General features: G+C 39.5%; 2 non-coding genes across 2 annotated transcripts; one reads left to right on the top strand and one right to left on the bottom strand.

Moving 5' to 3' along the window:
• The first annotated feature begins 7,311 nt into the window (after positions 1–7,311).
• Trnal-uaa lies at positions 7,312–7,394 on the top strand. Its single transcript has one exon. It is a non-coding gene; the product is annotated as a tRNA-Leu (tRNA).
• Positions 7,395–16,998: 9,604 nt separating this feature from the next.
• Trnar-acg lies at positions 16,999–17,071 on the bottom strand. The gene has a single exon. It is a non-coding gene; the product is annotated as a tRNA-Arg (tRNA).
• Between the last annotated feature and the right edge of the window lie 894 nt (positions 17,072–17,965).

Genomic DNA, 17,965 nt, shown 5'->3' with positions numbered 1-17,965 from the left:
CACGAATTCACAAATCTGATCTTTTGGTAGGTATGAATGGAAATTTGCATCGTTTAATATATCCACAAGAGTATAGGCCAGATAAACATGTAGGCTAAGCAACACACAGCAGATCAAGAGTCTAACGTGTGTATCTGATCCCGATACTGTAGGCGAGTACACGCCATGTTTGTCAAGTGACATTTGCTTCGTACTTTTTGGTTGAGAAAACAGTCCAATTCTCGCTCTGTATACTTCGATCGATCAAACGTAAATTTGCTACATACACCGCCAAACTTAAATACATAATATCAGGAAGAAAAGGATGCATTTTCATGTTACTGACTGGGTTTCTTTCATTAAACATTTTCTTTTCATTGAGGGCGGTGGGGTAGCCTAGTGGTTAAAGCGTTCGTTCGTCACGCCGAAAACCCGGGTTCGATTCCCCACATGCGCACAATGTGTGAAGCTCATTTTCTGGTGTCCCGAACCGTGATTATGCTAGAATATTGCTTAAGCGGCGTAAAATTAAACTCACTCATTCTTTTCAATGACACAGAATTCTCATGGATTTATTTCCATATGTCCGACTGTGATAGTAATCCATTGTCCTACATAAGAGATCCCTACATATATGTTTATTGTGTGTCTGTGTGATAACGCTACCTGAACACCATAAAGTATTCCAATACTTGTAACATCATGGCAATGAACAATTAAGAATAATACCAACAAGATTCTTGACACTGTCCCTAATGTGGGTTGTTAATTACGTCTGGCCATGAACCAGAACACACAAACATAGATGCTTAAAGTTTGATCAGGGCAAAAACACTCCTTGTGTCTAGTTATCCACTAAATCACAGTGGTCAATGAGTACAAGAGTTGGATAGATTACTTCGCGTCATCTAAAGTTCATGCTTCATGCAATGATACTTTGCTCTATTCAGTAATGTCCTCCATATGTCCATGCTTTACTGAAGCTCTTCAGTTTCAATTCTTCCATATCCAGAGACCATGTACAACATTCACTATCTCATTCACATACCGTGCGGCCACTCTATTAAGAGAGAAGAAATCCAAAGCGTACTAAAGAGGAATGGACATATTTTCAGGGTTTTGGGTCAAGCCAAAAGTTGACAGTACTGATTTAGGGTTTTGGCAGATTTCTACCTCAGTCAATATACTGGCCTCACATGAATAGGTGACATTATTTGATATGCCAATTTCTTTGATCAAAGAAGTGATGTAGTGACGCTTACACATAATGGTTATGTTATTTGAGGTCAGGGGGAACAACTGAAAAACTTCAGAGAAGCCAATGACAATTCGTTGTTTAGAAAGACGTCTTTTATTTTGTCTTTAAATCCATATGGCATTGCTGTACACCAGTCGAATCCAGTTATTTTCTATTGACAACCTATAAGAGCGACTGCACGTAAGGGCATGGGTCCTATAGTTCTCTAATTTTCTACCTTTCATGTAAAGGATGAAGTTATTTTCAGACTGAAATGTTGGTAGACACAATTGTAAACATCTGTTGACGTCCGATCTGTGCTGGATAACTCCTGTCGACAATTTCTGTTGCGTGTCCACGATCCACAAAGGGTACAATTCAGTGCCACAGATGGCGTTTTTAGTTGGACATGAAGGATCTTCAAAAGGTTTTGTTCTGTATGTTGTTGCCGTAACGTTAGACTGGAATTCAGGATCAGTTATCAAAATAGGACAAGTTTTGCAATGTAATGTGCCACATGACGAAATACTGCATGGGGATGAATTTGATAAAAATGTCCTCCAACTTGTCTAAATCTTTTGTAATGATGCCAGTAAATGAATCTTTGTTTTGAAATAGATGTTGCCTTATTTTGAACATAGGTGAGGATTGCAATCCGAACCATAATATGGCAGCAGTCCCGTTTTACTGTGTTGGCCCAAACATTTTCTTATTTTATTTCTGTTCGATGTTTTTGGTAAAATGCTACAAAGTGATAATAAGAAAGATGATATTTCCTAAAGATCTTGAAGATCGATGTTTATATGTTATACAAGTTGTATGTTTCGGGGAGATTTAAGAAAACAAACATTGGCGCCTTGTTTGTGTCATCACTTACTTTCAGTGGTCTATCCACATAATTTTAACCACTATTTTTCCTTTTACGGTGGAATCTGATTCTGCAGATAATCGAGAATGATTATTCTCTGGCGTTGGCTTTTATATTTAGATGAGGGCACCAAGACAAAACATTCACTCTTTGAGTGAGTGAGTGATTGAGTGATTGAGTGTTTGTTTGTTGTTTAACGACGCATTCAGCAATATTCCAGCTATATGACGGCAGTCGGTACATAATCGAGTCTGGACCAGACAATCCAGTGATTGATATCATGAACATTGATCCACACAGTTAGTATACGATAACATGCACCAACCAAGTCAGCGAGCCTGACCACCCGATCCTGTTAGTTGCCTCCTACGACAAGCATGGGTTGCTGAAGACCAATTCTAACCCGGATCTTCACTGGTCGGTTGAGTGAGTGGGTAAGTTAAGATTGACACCTCTTTTAACAGTATTCCAGTTATATCGCGGCGTGTCAGCCTTATGTGAGAGGAAATCCCGAAGAGGTGCAGGTCTCAAATGTTTACCGCTTAGGTGAAACCCATGAACATGGGTATGGTGCTGACAAACCTTGTAACATAATTGAGGCGAACCGGGATTGGAACCTAAAATCTTTTCAGGTTTCTGTCATGCCCAAGGAACGCGCCTCTGCAAAGCGACTTACGGCACCTTAGACGACTGTGCCACCGTGCCTTTTTCTCTCGAAGAAGCAGTGATAGTCTAAACTCCTTCCTTCAATAGCAGTGTATGCTTGATTTATGGAGGTACACAACTGTGACAGAAGGGGGTTCTTCAGAGCCCAAACGGTACATTGTGTTTAAGTTTTTCTATTGTCTGGAAACATTTCCACTGATGCCATGAACTGCTATGTCGAATAATGTAAGGTGGAAGTACCGCTTCTCATAACATACTCAAAATATTATCAGTTGAAGGAATTATAAGTGGTGTGGTAAAACTTGAAATGTCAATTTGAATAGTTTAAAAATATTACGCAGTAGAAATATGTTGAGTGAAAAAAGCTGATTACAACAAAAATTCAAAGGAAACTTGAAAATATAATTAATAATAGAAAACAGACATGCACCTTAAAAACTGTTTGATTCAGAAAGGACATGGGATGATTATGACAATAACGCTTGTTGGGGAAGATCAGAAGCAAAGTTTACGCTTGAATCTGATAGTTGAGCGCTTCTCTTTGAGTGACTTTGGAAAATTCAGAACAAGTTTTTTCAGTCACGAACAGATGGAGTTGGAACAATGTTACGTAATGCGGAGAAAATTGTAGATGCAGCTATTCATTTAATGTAAGGTTATATGCAGATGATAGGTCTCTGTGAGGTGATGAATGAAAGGGCAACTGTGATCTTCTCATTATTGAAGATCAAGTTACAAAGGCACTAAAGAACATGAAACAAAGACACCAGGTACAATTTACCTCAAGTTTTAGGAGATTTTATGTCTAAACACATATTATTTTTGAAGAGAAGGATTCATCTCGTTCTTCTGTTATCCGCTGTTATCAGTTTATTCTATAAAAAGAAGGGTGATAATAGAGAATACAAATGTGATCGACCTAATTCACCAATCAATGTTCATTGTTAATTCATATCACGCACATTGTCGCTCAGACTCAGGTTTGTAATACCAGCTATTATCTCCCCTGTACAATTCTTCTGTGTATCAGGAAGAGACATTGCACACAATTGACAGTCTGTAAGGGAGGTAGTTGATAGAGTAGAACTCGTCTTGACAAAGTACGGCAGAGCAGAAGCAAGGGCGCGTGCGCAACGGATGACTGAAAATCAACTTACAGAGGCGTAAAGGGGCATGAAACAGATCAAGCCCAGAAATGTTGAGTTCAACGTCAAGTTTTGGGAGATTTTACGTCCTCTCTTCTACAATATCAACACTGAGTTGATCAAATGTAAGCACGCTCTTCCTCAAGAAGATGGCTAATAATAACTACCCTGTGAAAAGTGAATATTTCTTGACAAAAAGTATTTCGTGCTTACTAAACTGTTTTAGAATCTAGAACGAAAACGTTTTAGGTTCTAAACATGTGCGTAATCTAAATCGTATATTATGGTATGCCTTGCTCCTCGATGGTAGCAGCATCAACATCAACATCCACATCAACATCAAGGGCTTCCAAGTTAAAACACGTGAGTTCAAATAAGTTAATACAATACGTCACTAGGGTACTCCGAGGACGGTCCTGGATACGTGAGGGTACCTAGTTAATACAATACGTCACAAGAGTACTCCGGGGACGGTCCTGGATACATGAGGGTGCCTAGTTAATACAATACGTCACTAGAGTACTCCGGGGACGGTCCTGGATACGTGAGGGTACCTAGTTAATACAATACGTCACAAGAGTACTCCGGGGACGGTCCTGTATACATGAGGGTGCCTAGTTAATACAATACGTCACTAGAGTACTCCGGGGACGGTCCTGGATACATGAGGGTGCCTAGTTAATACAATACGTGACTAGAGTACTCCGGGGACGGTCCTGGATACATGAGGGTCCCTAGTTAATACAATACGTCACTTGAGTACTCCGGGGACGGTCCTGGATACATTAGGGTACCTAGTTAATACAATACGTCACAAGAGTACTCCGGGGACGGTCCTGGATACATGAGGTTGCCTAGTTAATACAATACGTCACTAGAGTACTCCGGGGACGGTCCTGGATACGTGAGGGTACCTAGTTAATACAATACGTCACAAGAGTACTCCGGGGACGGTCCTGTATACATGAGGGTGCCTAGTTAATACAATACGTCACAAGAGTACTCCGGGGACGGTCCTGGATACATGAGGGTGCCTAGTTAATACAATACGTCACTAGAGTACTCCGGGGACGGTCCTGTATACATGAGGGTGCCTAGTTAATACAATACGTCACTAGAGTACTCCGGGGACGGTCCTGGATACATTAGGGTACCTAGTTAATACAATACGTCACTAGAGTACTCCGGGGACGGTCCTGGATACATGAGGGTGCCTAGTTAATACAATACGTCACTAGAGTACTCCGGGGACGGTCCTGGATACGTGAGGGTACCTAGTTAATACAATACGTCACAAGAGTACTCCGGGGACGGTCCTGGATACATGAGGGTGCCTAGTTAATACAATACGTCACTAGAGTACTCCGGGGACGGTCCTGTATACATGAGGGTGCCTAGTTAATACAATACGTCACTAGAGTACTCCGGGGACGGTCCTGTATACATTAGGGTACCTAGTTAATACAATACGTCACTAGAGTACTCCGGGGACGGTCCTGTATTCGTGAGAGTACCTAGATAAAACAATAAGTCACTTGAGTACTCCGGGGACGGTCCTGTATTCGTGAGAGTACTTAGATAAAACAATATGCCACTAGAGTACTCGGGGGACGGTCCTGTATTCGTGAGAGTACCTAGTTAATACAATACGTGACTAGAGTACTCCGGGGACGGTCCTGTATTCGTGAGAGTACCTAGTTAATACAATACGTCACAAGAGTACTCCGGGGACGGTCCTGTATTCATGAGGGTACCTAGAAAAAACAATAAGTCACTAGAGTATTCCGGGGACGTTCTTGGATACGTGAGGATACCTAGTTAATACAATACGTCACAAGAGTACTCCGGGGACGGTCCTGTATTCGTGAGGGTACCTAGTTAATGCAATACGTCACTAGAGTACTCCGGGGACGGTCCTGTATTCGTGAGAGTACCTAGTTAATACAATACGTCACTAGAGTACTCCGGGGACGGTCCTGTATTCGTGAGGGTACCTAGTTAATGCAATACGTCACTAGAGTACTCCGGGGACGGTCCTGTATTCGTGAGAGTACCTAGTTAATGCAATACGTCACTAGAGTACTCCGGGGACGGTCCTGTATTCGTGAGGGTACCTAGTTAATGCAATACGTCACTAGAGTACTCCGGGGACGGTCCTGTATTCGTGAGAGTACCTAGTTAATGCAATACGTCACTAGAGTACTCCGGGGACGGTCCTGTATTCGTGAGGGTACATAGTTAATACAATAAGTCACTAGAGTACTCCGGGGACGGTCTTGGATACGTGATGGTACATAGTTAATACAATACGTCACTAGAGTACTCCGGGGACGGTCCTGTATTCGTAAGAGTACCTAGTTAATACAATACGTCACTAGAGTACTCCGGGGACGGGCATGTATTCGTGAGAGTACCTAGTTAATACAATACGTCACTAGAGTACCCCGGGGACGGTCCTGTATTCGTGAGAGTACCTAGTTAATACAATACGTCACAAGAGTACTCCGGGGACGGTCCTGTATTCGTGAGAGTACCTAGTTAATACAATAAGTCACTAGAGTTCTCCGGGGACGGTCTTGGATACGTGATGGTACCTAGTTGATACAATACGTCACTAGAGTACTCCGGGGACGGTCCTGTATTCGTGAGAGTACCTACTTAATAAAATACGTGACTAGAGTACTCCGGGGACGGTCCTGTATTCGTGAGAGTACCTAGTTAACCATTGTCTGGCCTCCTGCACGTCACAAATCTCTTATGTGCTATTATTATGGCACGGCTGCAAATACCACCACTTGTCCAAGGCAGTTTGCAGAAACAAAAGGCATGTTTATCGTGACAATTCCATTAACGAACAGTTCGATGACAAACAATAAAACATACGTTCGAGCATGCCAGGATTCGAACCTGGAATCTTCTGATCGGAAGTCAGACGCGTTATCCGTTGCGCCACACGCCAAAGGTATTGTTCTTCTGTTCTTTGTCAGGAGGAGTTCTCAATTTACCAATGAATCGTAATCACAAGACAACTGTTACGAAGAGGCATACGTCATTGGTAAAGAAGCAAATCACAGGGAGAAAGAAGAGGTGTTTCCAAAGGTATCTTGGAAAAATAAGAGGTAGTTCATTACTCCAAACGTAAGACAGGGCAGTTGAATTTGCACATTCATAAGTAAACAATGATGACAATGCGATTCGACATAGATACTATTTTGTGTACCAGCAGCAGCTGATATCACCATTTTTTGTGAAGATTCCAGCTAGGGTACATAGTGTCCCAGGACCATAACACACTTCCGGAAATGGCTCCGAAATGTGTTTGGGACAAACAACACATACTCTTTGCTCTGGGGCGTTTTATCTACTCATTATATTAACCCGACACATGGCTCCACATTTTCATTCCAAAAGGCATCAGCACGGTGGCCGAGTGGTTAAGGCGTTGGACTTAAGATCCAATGGACGTATGTCCGCGTGGGTTCGAACCCCACCCGTGCTATGTTGAATACTTTTAATGTGTGAACATTGACATAATTTACTTGGCGTTTTTTATTGTAAATAAATTTCAGTCACTGGTACAAACGTCCTTCAACGTCTTATCAGCATTTGATTTATTTTTTTGAAAAATGCTAAAAAGATTTTCCGAGCGTGCCAGGATTCGAACCTGGAATCTTCTGATCCGTAGTCAGACGCTTTTTTTTTTTTTTTTTTTTTTTCTTGATAAAATTTATTCACAGGAATATAATACAAACGCAGACAGTGCTGACACTACCACCACAAAGATAAAAAGGGTATCACAGAAGTTGGGTGGCAGTGGTTAACATTTGAATTCTAAAGACAGAAATTTGAGAAATAGATTTTTACATTTGATTATGTACACACAACTTTGTAATTGCTTCATTTTTCAATAGTCAACAATCATTAAACTAAAAAGACACTTTATGAAAGATTTGAAAAAATCTTTCATGTGAAATGAAATAGTATAAGTAACTTATAATTGAGCTAATCAAGAGGATGTTTCAAAAGAATGTCATTCCCATCTAACTCGATGAGGTCATTAGACATTATGTATTTTTGAATAAAGACATGCAATCTTTTCATTTTTGTGTAATGATACAAAAGAAATGTGAGATGTCTTTTTACCAAGGATTTGAAAAATGTGTTTATGTGAAAAGAGACTGTACCTAGGCTTATAACAACTCTTCTCTTAAATACTGCCAACCGATAAATTGATAACAGTATATCTAACAATGGTTTTGCCGACACACTTCTCTCAGGAAGAAATCCAAACAAAAACCACAGCGAGAATTGTCCAAGAGTGAACCCAGTATCTTGACACACATCAGTGAGGATGTCAACAAATAGTGATTGTAAGAACGATAACTCTTTACAGAAGATGAACAAGTGCAGCACATCTTCTTTTTCATTTTGACAAACTGGACAAATATCTGTGTCTGTCAAACCAAATTGGCTGAGTCTGTCATATGTGTAAATAATGTTATGGACAATCTTAAAATCTAGTTGTATACATTCGGCTGATTTGTCATTTTGATACACATTAACCCAAACATCTTTCCAGTTGATGTCAAGAGATATATTATTCCACCAATTCATGGCAACTGTTTTTTAAAAATATTTTGTTCTGAAAATTTCATAACAATATTTCACCGTAAACAGCTGCACTGATACATCTTCGTTCGCTATAGGACAAAGTATTTCTTTACAAGGAGGATTTCTGACAGCATCAGACAATATGATCTGTTTCCAATCTGTTGGAAGCGTATATAAAATAACAGCATAACCATTCTTGATTGTGGCCACATCAACATCAGGTATTGTTTCTTGTACAATTTCAACAATACTATCAGGTGACAAAAATTGTGGTATAACTTCATAGCAAATATATTTTATGCACGTGATCCCACCGTCAATGAATGATTTAAACAACAAAGTTTTGTTCATATACAAAATTAGAGGGTTGTTGAATAAAGGCTGACACATTATATCCGGTAAAGTGGTAGGTTTGCTTCTCTTACCACTACTGATGTCCTCCCAGGCAAGCAACAACTCAGCATAAAAAGGATTTACATGCAACATATCTTTTTTGTCAAACTTTAAACATAGTATGTTTGATTGTAATCCCATATTTAAATATTTTGAAAAGAAGAAAGACATAGTTGCTTTCCATAATGAGTCTAATTTACAATCTAAGAAAGCTTTTAACAGTTTCAATCTTAAAGCATACTTTTTAAGGCACAAATTGGGTGTATTTAAACCACATTCTGTACATTTGCCCATGCATGTCACAGCTGCTATTTTTTGGCTTTTTATTTACCCATAAGAATTTTGAAAACATTTTGGAAAAGGCTACTTCTACCCAGTGTGGCACTGGTAACACTGTAAAAGAGTACCATAATCTAGAGGCAATGAGGATGTTTAAAACCGTGGCTCTGCCCTGCAGTGTGAGTTGACGTTGAATCCATGAATTAAGTAGGGATTGAATTTTATTGATCTTTTTCGTCCAATTTAGTGTCTCACAAGTGGCCAAGTCAGAGCCAAGATATATTCCCAGAAGTTCAACACAATCTTTTTTAACCTTCACGGGAAGACTAATGTTACATTTATTGAACTTGGCTTTACCAAGAAGTAACACCTCCGACTTTTGTAAATTGATCTTGGCTTGAGTTGCTTCGCAATAATATTTAATTGTTTCAAAAGTATTTTCCACTGACTGTGAGTTGCACACTGTAATAGTAGTGTCATCGGCATGTTGATATATTAAAGATGAAACATTGCCAATGTTGATGCCTTGAATATGTGGGTTCTCTTTTATTAACAAATTTAATGGTTCAGAAATAAGCACAAACAGCATGTAACTCATCGGGTCCCCTTGCCTTACTCCACGGGATAGTTTGAAATATGGACTTAAATGCCCATTACACTTGACAGAACTTTTAATGTCTGTATACAAAATTCTCATCCAGGATATAAAATTATTCCCAAAATTGAATTTTTGTAAAATATCCAACAAGTAATTATGTGAAACTCTATCGAAAGCTTTCTCTTGATCTACTTAAATTAAAAATGCATCTTTATCTTCACTATCCACTATATCAACAACATCCCTGACCGAATGTAAATTGTGTGCAATGTCTCTCCCTGGTACACAGCAGGATTGTTCAGGGGAGATAATATCTGACATTACAGACTTGAGTCTAAGAGACAATGTGCGTGATATTAATTTACAGTCAACATTGATCAGTGAAATAGGTCTGTAACATTTTAAACCTTTTTTATCACCTTTATTTTTATAGAATAAGCTGATAATACTGGTTTTCATAGAACGAAATAATTCCTTCTCTTCAAAGATACTCTGTGTAACATGATGGAAAAGAGGACATAAAATCTCCCAAAATTTGAGGTAGAATTCAACAGTTAAACCATCTGGACCTGGTGTTTTGTTATGTTTCATTCCTTTCAGTGCCTCTGTCAACTGTTTTTCAGAAATGGGAAGATCGCATTTAACTTTTTGTTCATCATTAATCGATTTCTGAATCATGTTAACAACTACTTGTTCTTTAACTTGATCAAATCCCTCATCTGTATATAACTTGGCATAAAATGATTGTGCTGTGTCTATAATGTCCTCTGTATTCCGCAACGTTGTTCCATCTTCAGTTATAAGTTCTTTGATTGAATTAGCTTGCTGTTTTGACTTTTCTAAATTCAAGAAATAAGAAGTGCATCTGTCAGATTCAAGAGTAAATTGTGCTTTTGATCTCAAGATAGCACCCCTACAGGTGTTGTTGTCATATTCTTCTAATTTATTTTCTAAATCACACAGTTGTGTAGATTGATACCCCGGTGTTGAAGCTAATTTTTGATATTCAATTCTAAGTTTATTTTGAATGTTGTAATAATCATTTTTTGCCAGTCTACTTTTTTTGCTTGAATAAGATTTTGAAAGCTTTTTAAATTGATATTTCAGGTTGTCCCACCACATAAGTGGCTCTGATGTAAAAAGTGGACATACTTTTGCTTCCTCAATAATATGACGAATTTTATTATTAAAGATGCCATCTTCTAACAGCTGATTATTAAAAATCCAAACTCCTGGACCCTTTTCTATGTTACTGAGATCAACCTTCAGTGAAACAATGTTGTGATCGCTCATTTTACAGTATTTGATATAACAATGTATAGCACTATGTAAAAGATGTCTGGATAAAAGAAAAAAGTCAATTCTGGATTGTTTTAAAACACCATTTACTGTTTGGGTTCTGGAGAACTCCTTTTGATCATAATTTTTGTGTCATCAACCATACAATATTTTTGAATTATGGAAATTAGGGTTACAGGCCGGCAACGCCACATTTCGAAAATAGATAGCCCAAATTGATGTGGCGCTCCCGGCAATGGTTATGGTTGCGTGATTGTATAATGTGGCTCTCACGGCTATGCTGTCAAAACATGCTTTGTGATTCTAACAGGTTACCGTATATAACAAAACAAGTCTTGTTTTCTCATTTCTTATTCAACAAGGATATATATTCATCAGAACTTTACATTGATGAATATGAAGAGCATATGAATATCATAATGGATCATAACTGCAGATGAAGGAGGTCGCCCACGTGGTCAGCATATTCCATCTCACTCAGGTGTTGGTTCAGGAGCTGGATCTTGAGGGACGCAACACGTGCATCGATTGCCTTGTACTTCTTTCTTCGTGAAGGTTCTGACCACTGGTGAGAGAGTCTCAGGACTGCAACCTCTTTGAGTGACTGCTCTCGCTGAAATAGCTTCACTACCTCGTAGATGTTCGGGTGGCACTTCTTGGCAAGTTTCTTTATCTTGTTGTGCCACCCTTCCAGGTGATTGTTGGTACGGTGGCCTTGGTTTTCGAAGTGATTCCAAATCTCTGGGATGAAGGCCTGTCCTTGAACCCAACTGGTTGTCACGTAGTCCATGAAAGCAGTCACTTTAGGGTCAGCAGGAGAGTCAGCAATGGCATCAAGCCACACATCATCCACTTTGTCACGAGGTACTAGAGGGAGGGCAGCAGCTCTTCTCACCAGCTTCTTCACCTCCTCATCTTCCTTATAGTCCATCACCAGACCTTCTTTCTGCACCCTCCTCCAGATACATTGGGTGAAGTGAAAGAAACACCCTCTAACTAATGTCCCAGGAAATACATCAGTCACGGCATTGTGAGCTGCACGTCCAAAGTCCAACTGAATTGTAAGTGGGGCAAACTCTAGACCTCCTCTACTAGCAAAATCGCATAGGTACTGAAACATGTTGACATAACACTCTTTTTTTCGATTGGACAACAGACAGTAAACTAATGGAAACATATGGCCAAACACCTCAGCATGTAAACAATAAATCTGATCAAACAACTTGGGACATGAGGATGTCGTCACCCAGAGTTGTGATCCTTGCAGTGCACTCCTTGACAATACAGGACCAGTATCTTCTTTCACCACGACTGCTCTTACACCGAAATTAAAGCCATCATAGTATAAATGTACGCCTCCTCTGACACTTTCAATGAACTTTATTTGAACTTGTGCGTTTGCCATGGTTATGATATGGAGTGCTTACTTACTTACTTACTTTGGAGATTTAACGTGCGCTTTCCGACTGATGCGTATTTCGCACACGGGCCCGGCCAAGCCATTTAATGTGTTTCCGAAAGGGGCGAAGGTGGTCTGTGCAACCCAAGAGGGGGGTTTTAGGGGTTGCTTATATAGAATTTGGGAATTTTGAGATTTGGAATAGATGCCGATGGGATTGGGGAGGAGAACTAAGGGAGCTGGGTATGGTGGATGTTTGTTTGTTTATGTGATTTTGATTTGGTAGGTTATTGTGTTTTTAGATGCGTTTTATTAGTTCCGTTTTTATTAAGAATACGCCTAAGGCCTTGAAGTTTTCTAGTTTATTTTGTGGGTTTAGTATTGCTTCTAGAGTTAGAGCCTTGTTTAGATTGAGGGTGGTTTGTAATGCGGTTCGATGTGTTAGGTAGTGTGTGCAGTGGATGAGTGCGTGTTCTGGGGTTTCTGGTTGTTTGCAGTGTGGGCAGTTACCTGTAGTGTGTTTTTTAAATTTTTTTAGGTGGTTATTTAGGTTGGTGTGTCCTGTTTGGAGTTTAGTGATTACTCTGTCGATTTTTTTCGATGGATGGAGAATTTTGGGTTTGGTTAGTGGTTTGCTGAGCACTTTTTTGATTTGGCTATTTGAGTTTAGATATAGGTTATGCCATTTTTTGGTGATTTTTTGCTTGTTTACACTTTTAATTTCTGATTTTGAGATGGGTAAGTTTAAGCTTATTTCTGGGATTTTGAGGGATAGTTTAGCTGCTTTATCGGCGTTTTCGTTACCGTATATTCCTACGTGGGCGGGTATCCACAAGAAGGTTATTCGTTTGCCTGCCTTAGTTAGGTCGTTGGAGCTTTTAAGTATTTGATTTATTAATTTAGGTCGGTTTTTGGTATTTTTGTTTTGGAGTGCTTGCAGTCCACTTAGGGAGTCGGTAAGTATTAGGATATTTTTGTGTTTTTTGGATTCTTGATTATGGAGGGCTGAGGCCATGCCCATTAGTTCTGCCGTGAATATTGATTGGTTGTTTGGGAGTCGGAAGGATCGTGTGGTTTTAGTTGGTTGTGTGGTATGGACTCCGAAACCTGTGTGTTTGGAGGTCGGATCTGAGGATCCGTCCGTGTAAATGTGACACCAATTTGGCCAATTTTCGTGTATGTATGCTAGTGTGGTAGTTTTAGCTATGTTTGGGTCGGTTTGTTTATTTATTTGGCTAGCTAGTGTTGTGTCTATTTTGGGTATTTTAAGTTTAGGGGTGAAGATATTTGATTGTTTGCAGTTTTGTTTAAGATTTTTAATTTGGTGTTCATTTAGGTAGTTTGTTATTCTTTGGGATATTGGGGTAAGTAAGGGGTGTTTGCGAGCTAGAGCTTGGTTTTTGGGGCTGATGTTTTGGTTTATTAAGTTTTGGATGAGAGGGTTTGATTGGGACGCGGCCCAGAAATTTAAGCTTAGCTGTTCCCTGCGTAGACTTAGTGGCATTTCTCCTGTTAAGGCCTGAAGTGAGGTGTAGGAGGTGCCATGTTGGGTGCGTGTAATTAGTTTGAGAGCCTGATATTGTATTGAGTCAAGTTTTTTAGATAGAGAGTTGTTTAGGGTGTTGTATATGGCGCAGCCGTAGTCTAGTTTTGATCTAATTAGTGATATGTAGAGAGAGAGGAGGGTGAACACGACATCACTTAAATATGTTATGAATAACAGGATGAACTCAATGTCAATTAAGACGGCCTTTGATCTCTAAAGAACACCACGCTTCGTAATTTAAATGTGAGATACTCATTTAAAGGTATCTCTAAAGAACACCACGCTTAGTAATTTAAATGTGAGATACTCATTTAAAGGTATCTCTAAAGAACACCACGCTTCGTAATTTAAATGGAGATACTCATTTAAAGGTATCTCTAAAGAACACCACGCTTCGTAATTTAAATGTGAGATACTCATTTAAAGGTATCTCTAAAGAACACCACGCTTAGTAATTTAAATGTGGGACACTCATTTAAAGGTATCGGTAATCGGATTAATTAATTACCCGCTAGAATAGGTGAAATGCACTCAGCTGGAAATGTGGCCCTACCGGCAATAGCCATTTCTGAAATGTGGCGCTCCCGGCTAGACACCGAAATTAGAGTGTCACTACTTCTTAGATTGAATGTTTTATTGTTAATGCCTTTATCCAAAACAGGATCTACTATATCATTAAAATCTCCCCCTACAAACATATTACTTGGTTCTAACCATCCTTCTAGTTCTTTGTAAAATGTTAACTTTTCTTCTAAACCATTAGGAGCATAAACATTGAGTAAATAATATTTTTTATCATCCACATCAATTTCTGCTTTTAATAGTCTGCCTTCAGAATCGTGTGCTATCATTCTAACTTCATGTTGAAAATGTTCGGATACTAATATAGCTACACCCCTGCGATTTATGTTTGTTGAATTACAAAATAAAATTTTTCCCGCCCACATATGTTGATAGTTTTCAACAAATGTTGTGTCCCAAAACGTTTCCTGTAAGAATGCTATGTCAACATGTGAACTCTTTATAAGTGACATCACTTTTTCAAATTTACCAACATCTCTCAAACCATTGACATTCCATGACCATATACTGAACATGATGAGCAATGAGAGATACATATTATACTTCAACATGTGTTTCATCTATATTTTTTTTCCTTTTCGAGATTTAACTACATTCTTTTTTCTAGGGGCTCTTGCCCCAACATGTGCCCTAATTACCTCTTCATCAGGCTTGGATATTCTCCATTTCCCTTTCACGCTTCCTGGGGCACCATCCCCACGGTATGGCTGTGAAAGAACATTGTGGTTGATCTCTTTAGACACTGCCATGCCATCATGAACATCTACAAGCTCACTATTGTCATGATGTTCAAGATTAACTTTCTGTACAATATCTAACAGTGTGTCTGTCACATCATTCACTAAGTGAGCACTACACGGAGATACATGTTTTTTGGCATCAGAACTACATTGGCCAACATGTACACTTCTGTCAATGATTTCAAATAGTAGTTCATTGACAAGATTTTGAGTTTCATTGTTCGAGTCAGTCACAAAATTGATCACATGTTTATCTTGTGACATTTCCTCGTTGTCTTCCTCGGGGACATCTACAATTGTATCAACCCCTTCTTGATCCTTGTCATCTTCAACTGTTAATTCATTAAGAATAGGCCACCTTGCTAGAGTTGCATCCGTCTCTGTGTCCATGATGCCAGTATCAAGGTCATTTTCCTCATCCTTATCATGATCATCATGATTATCATTATTAATGTCATCAGAAGCATCATCATACCCATAGCAATCACAGTCTACCGGCTTCAGTTTACATCTGTGACATTTTGGAACACGACAGTTGTTTTGAAGATGTCCTTGGTTCCCGCAGTTTCTACATACAATGTTTGGACACATCTTTTTTTTCGTGTTGGTCTGAAAGGCAGTGGTAGCATACTTTGATTTGCTCGTTGTGAATAACTCTGAAAAAATCAAAACCTTCATGTGTCCTGAATTTGACGCTATAGGGAAGACTGTGGATCCCTGTTGGAAATTTTACTTGTGTATATCTTGTACCATCTTCCCAATTAGTGCCATGGATTTTCCTCCTGTGGATGGTATCCACTTCAATTATTCCAAACGCATGTAGGACGTTTCTAATTTCCTCATCTGTGGTATAGCTGGGCAAGTTCATAAATGAAACTACAACTCTGTTATTCACAAGAGGCGAAAGTTTGTATATTTCATGATCAACAACAACAGACTCTCCAAGTGATTTTACTAGCGCATTTTCCGCTAGAGTAATTTCATAATAATTGTTGTTTCTAGGTGTACAGCAGTACACAGTATTGTCTCCCAGTTCTTGCTCTAACACCTTGCAAAGCTCAAATGCTTTAGGGCGAATCTGGTTGTCATAATGAACCCGAACAATGTTTTCTTTTTGATAAACACGATGGCGGCCATGGTTGTTGATGACCTGACTAGGGGGTGGACTTTGCCCCCCAGCCTGGCGGCTCATGGTTTCTATTTCCTCCAATTACACGTTCAGATGTAATCTTGAAACATATATGAACACACCCTCATAACAACAGTCAAATATTTCCACAAAGGTAGAAGTACTTACAATAAATAGCAGGGCACTTCCAATATGCTTCCACGTTCTACCTCAACAAGGGAGGTAACCCTTCGGAGCCATTTCCGGAAGTGTGAGCACTGTCTGCGTTTGTATTATATTCCTGTGAATAAATTTTATCAAGAAAAAAAAAAGAAAAAAAAAAGGCGTTGGACTTAAGATTCAATGGACGTATGTCCGCGTGGGTTCGAACCCCACCCGTGCTATGTTGAATACTTTTAATGTGTGAACATTGACATAATTTACTTGGCGTTTTTTATTGTAAATAAATTTCAGTCACTGGTACAAACGTCCTTCAACGTCTTATCAGCATTTGATTTATTTTTTTGAAAAATGCTAAAAAGATTTTCCGAGCGTGCCAGGATTCGAACCTGGAATCTTCTGATCCGTAGTCAGACGCGTTATCCGTTGCGCCACACGCCCCATGAAGGAGTGCACTTCTATTTGGGGTTGTTGCCTCCCTTGGTTTGAAAGAGGGTGGACGTGTTTACCTCGGCTCTCGTGACTGATGGTAAATTTACTTGTGCAGAGTATACGATCCACACCAATATTCTGTACCCGTGTTCTACATTTGTTCTGGACAGATCAGACCGTATTGGACATTCATTATCTCGGATTTTGAGGTTGTTTGAGACTTTGTGTGTGCATTGTTTGCACTGCACGTGTTAAAATGGCGACTGAAGTCCCGAGAAAAAATGGAAGTGTTGATGTTGGAACAGTAACTGATGTTGAAGATGTGTTCTCGAAGGATACAACAATTATTGTTGATGTGGGAGATACATCTAAGATTCGTGCGGAGGCCGTTATCAGAGGAGCGCTGGAGATGGTGGGACATGTGACCGGAGTTGTGTTGAGAGGTGGGGATTGCTTTGAATTATCTCTGAAAGACGTTGTCGATGCCAAGCTACTAGTAGATGAAGGACTGGAAATTGATGGTGACATATATCAATTTAGCTTCCTATATAACCCCACCGTTATGGTTTCTTTCATGCACCTACCTGTTTACATCAAGGATTCAGATATAAGAGGCAAGCTTGTTAACAGAAATATCGAACTTCTATCACCAATTAGAAGGCGAAAATACAAGGGCACTGATATTGCCGATAGAACGAGATATGTGAAAGTAAGATTTCCCCCAGAGGTTAAATCACTTCCATACTCGATGACTTTCGACACAGTGCACGGCCCCAAATACTTCAGAGTTCTGCACAATAATCAGATCAGGGTGTGCTACAATTGTAACTCTCCTGACCATGTCATGAGGAACTGTCCAGAAGTAAGGTGTTATAAATGTAAAACACTTGGGCACATAGCCAA

The sequence above is a fragment of the Haliotis rufescens genome, unplaced genomic scaffold, assembly GCF_023055435.1.
Source record: "Haliotis rufescens isolate VD_foot unplaced genomic scaffold, xgHalRufe1.0.p SCAF_43, whole genome shotgun sequence".
NCBI lineage: Eukaryota > Metazoa > Mollusca > Gastropoda > Lepetellida > Haliotidae > Haliotis > Haliotis rufescens.
The sequence above is the reverse complement of the archived record's forward strand: the minus strand, read 5'-3'. Positions and strand labels throughout refer to the sequence as shown.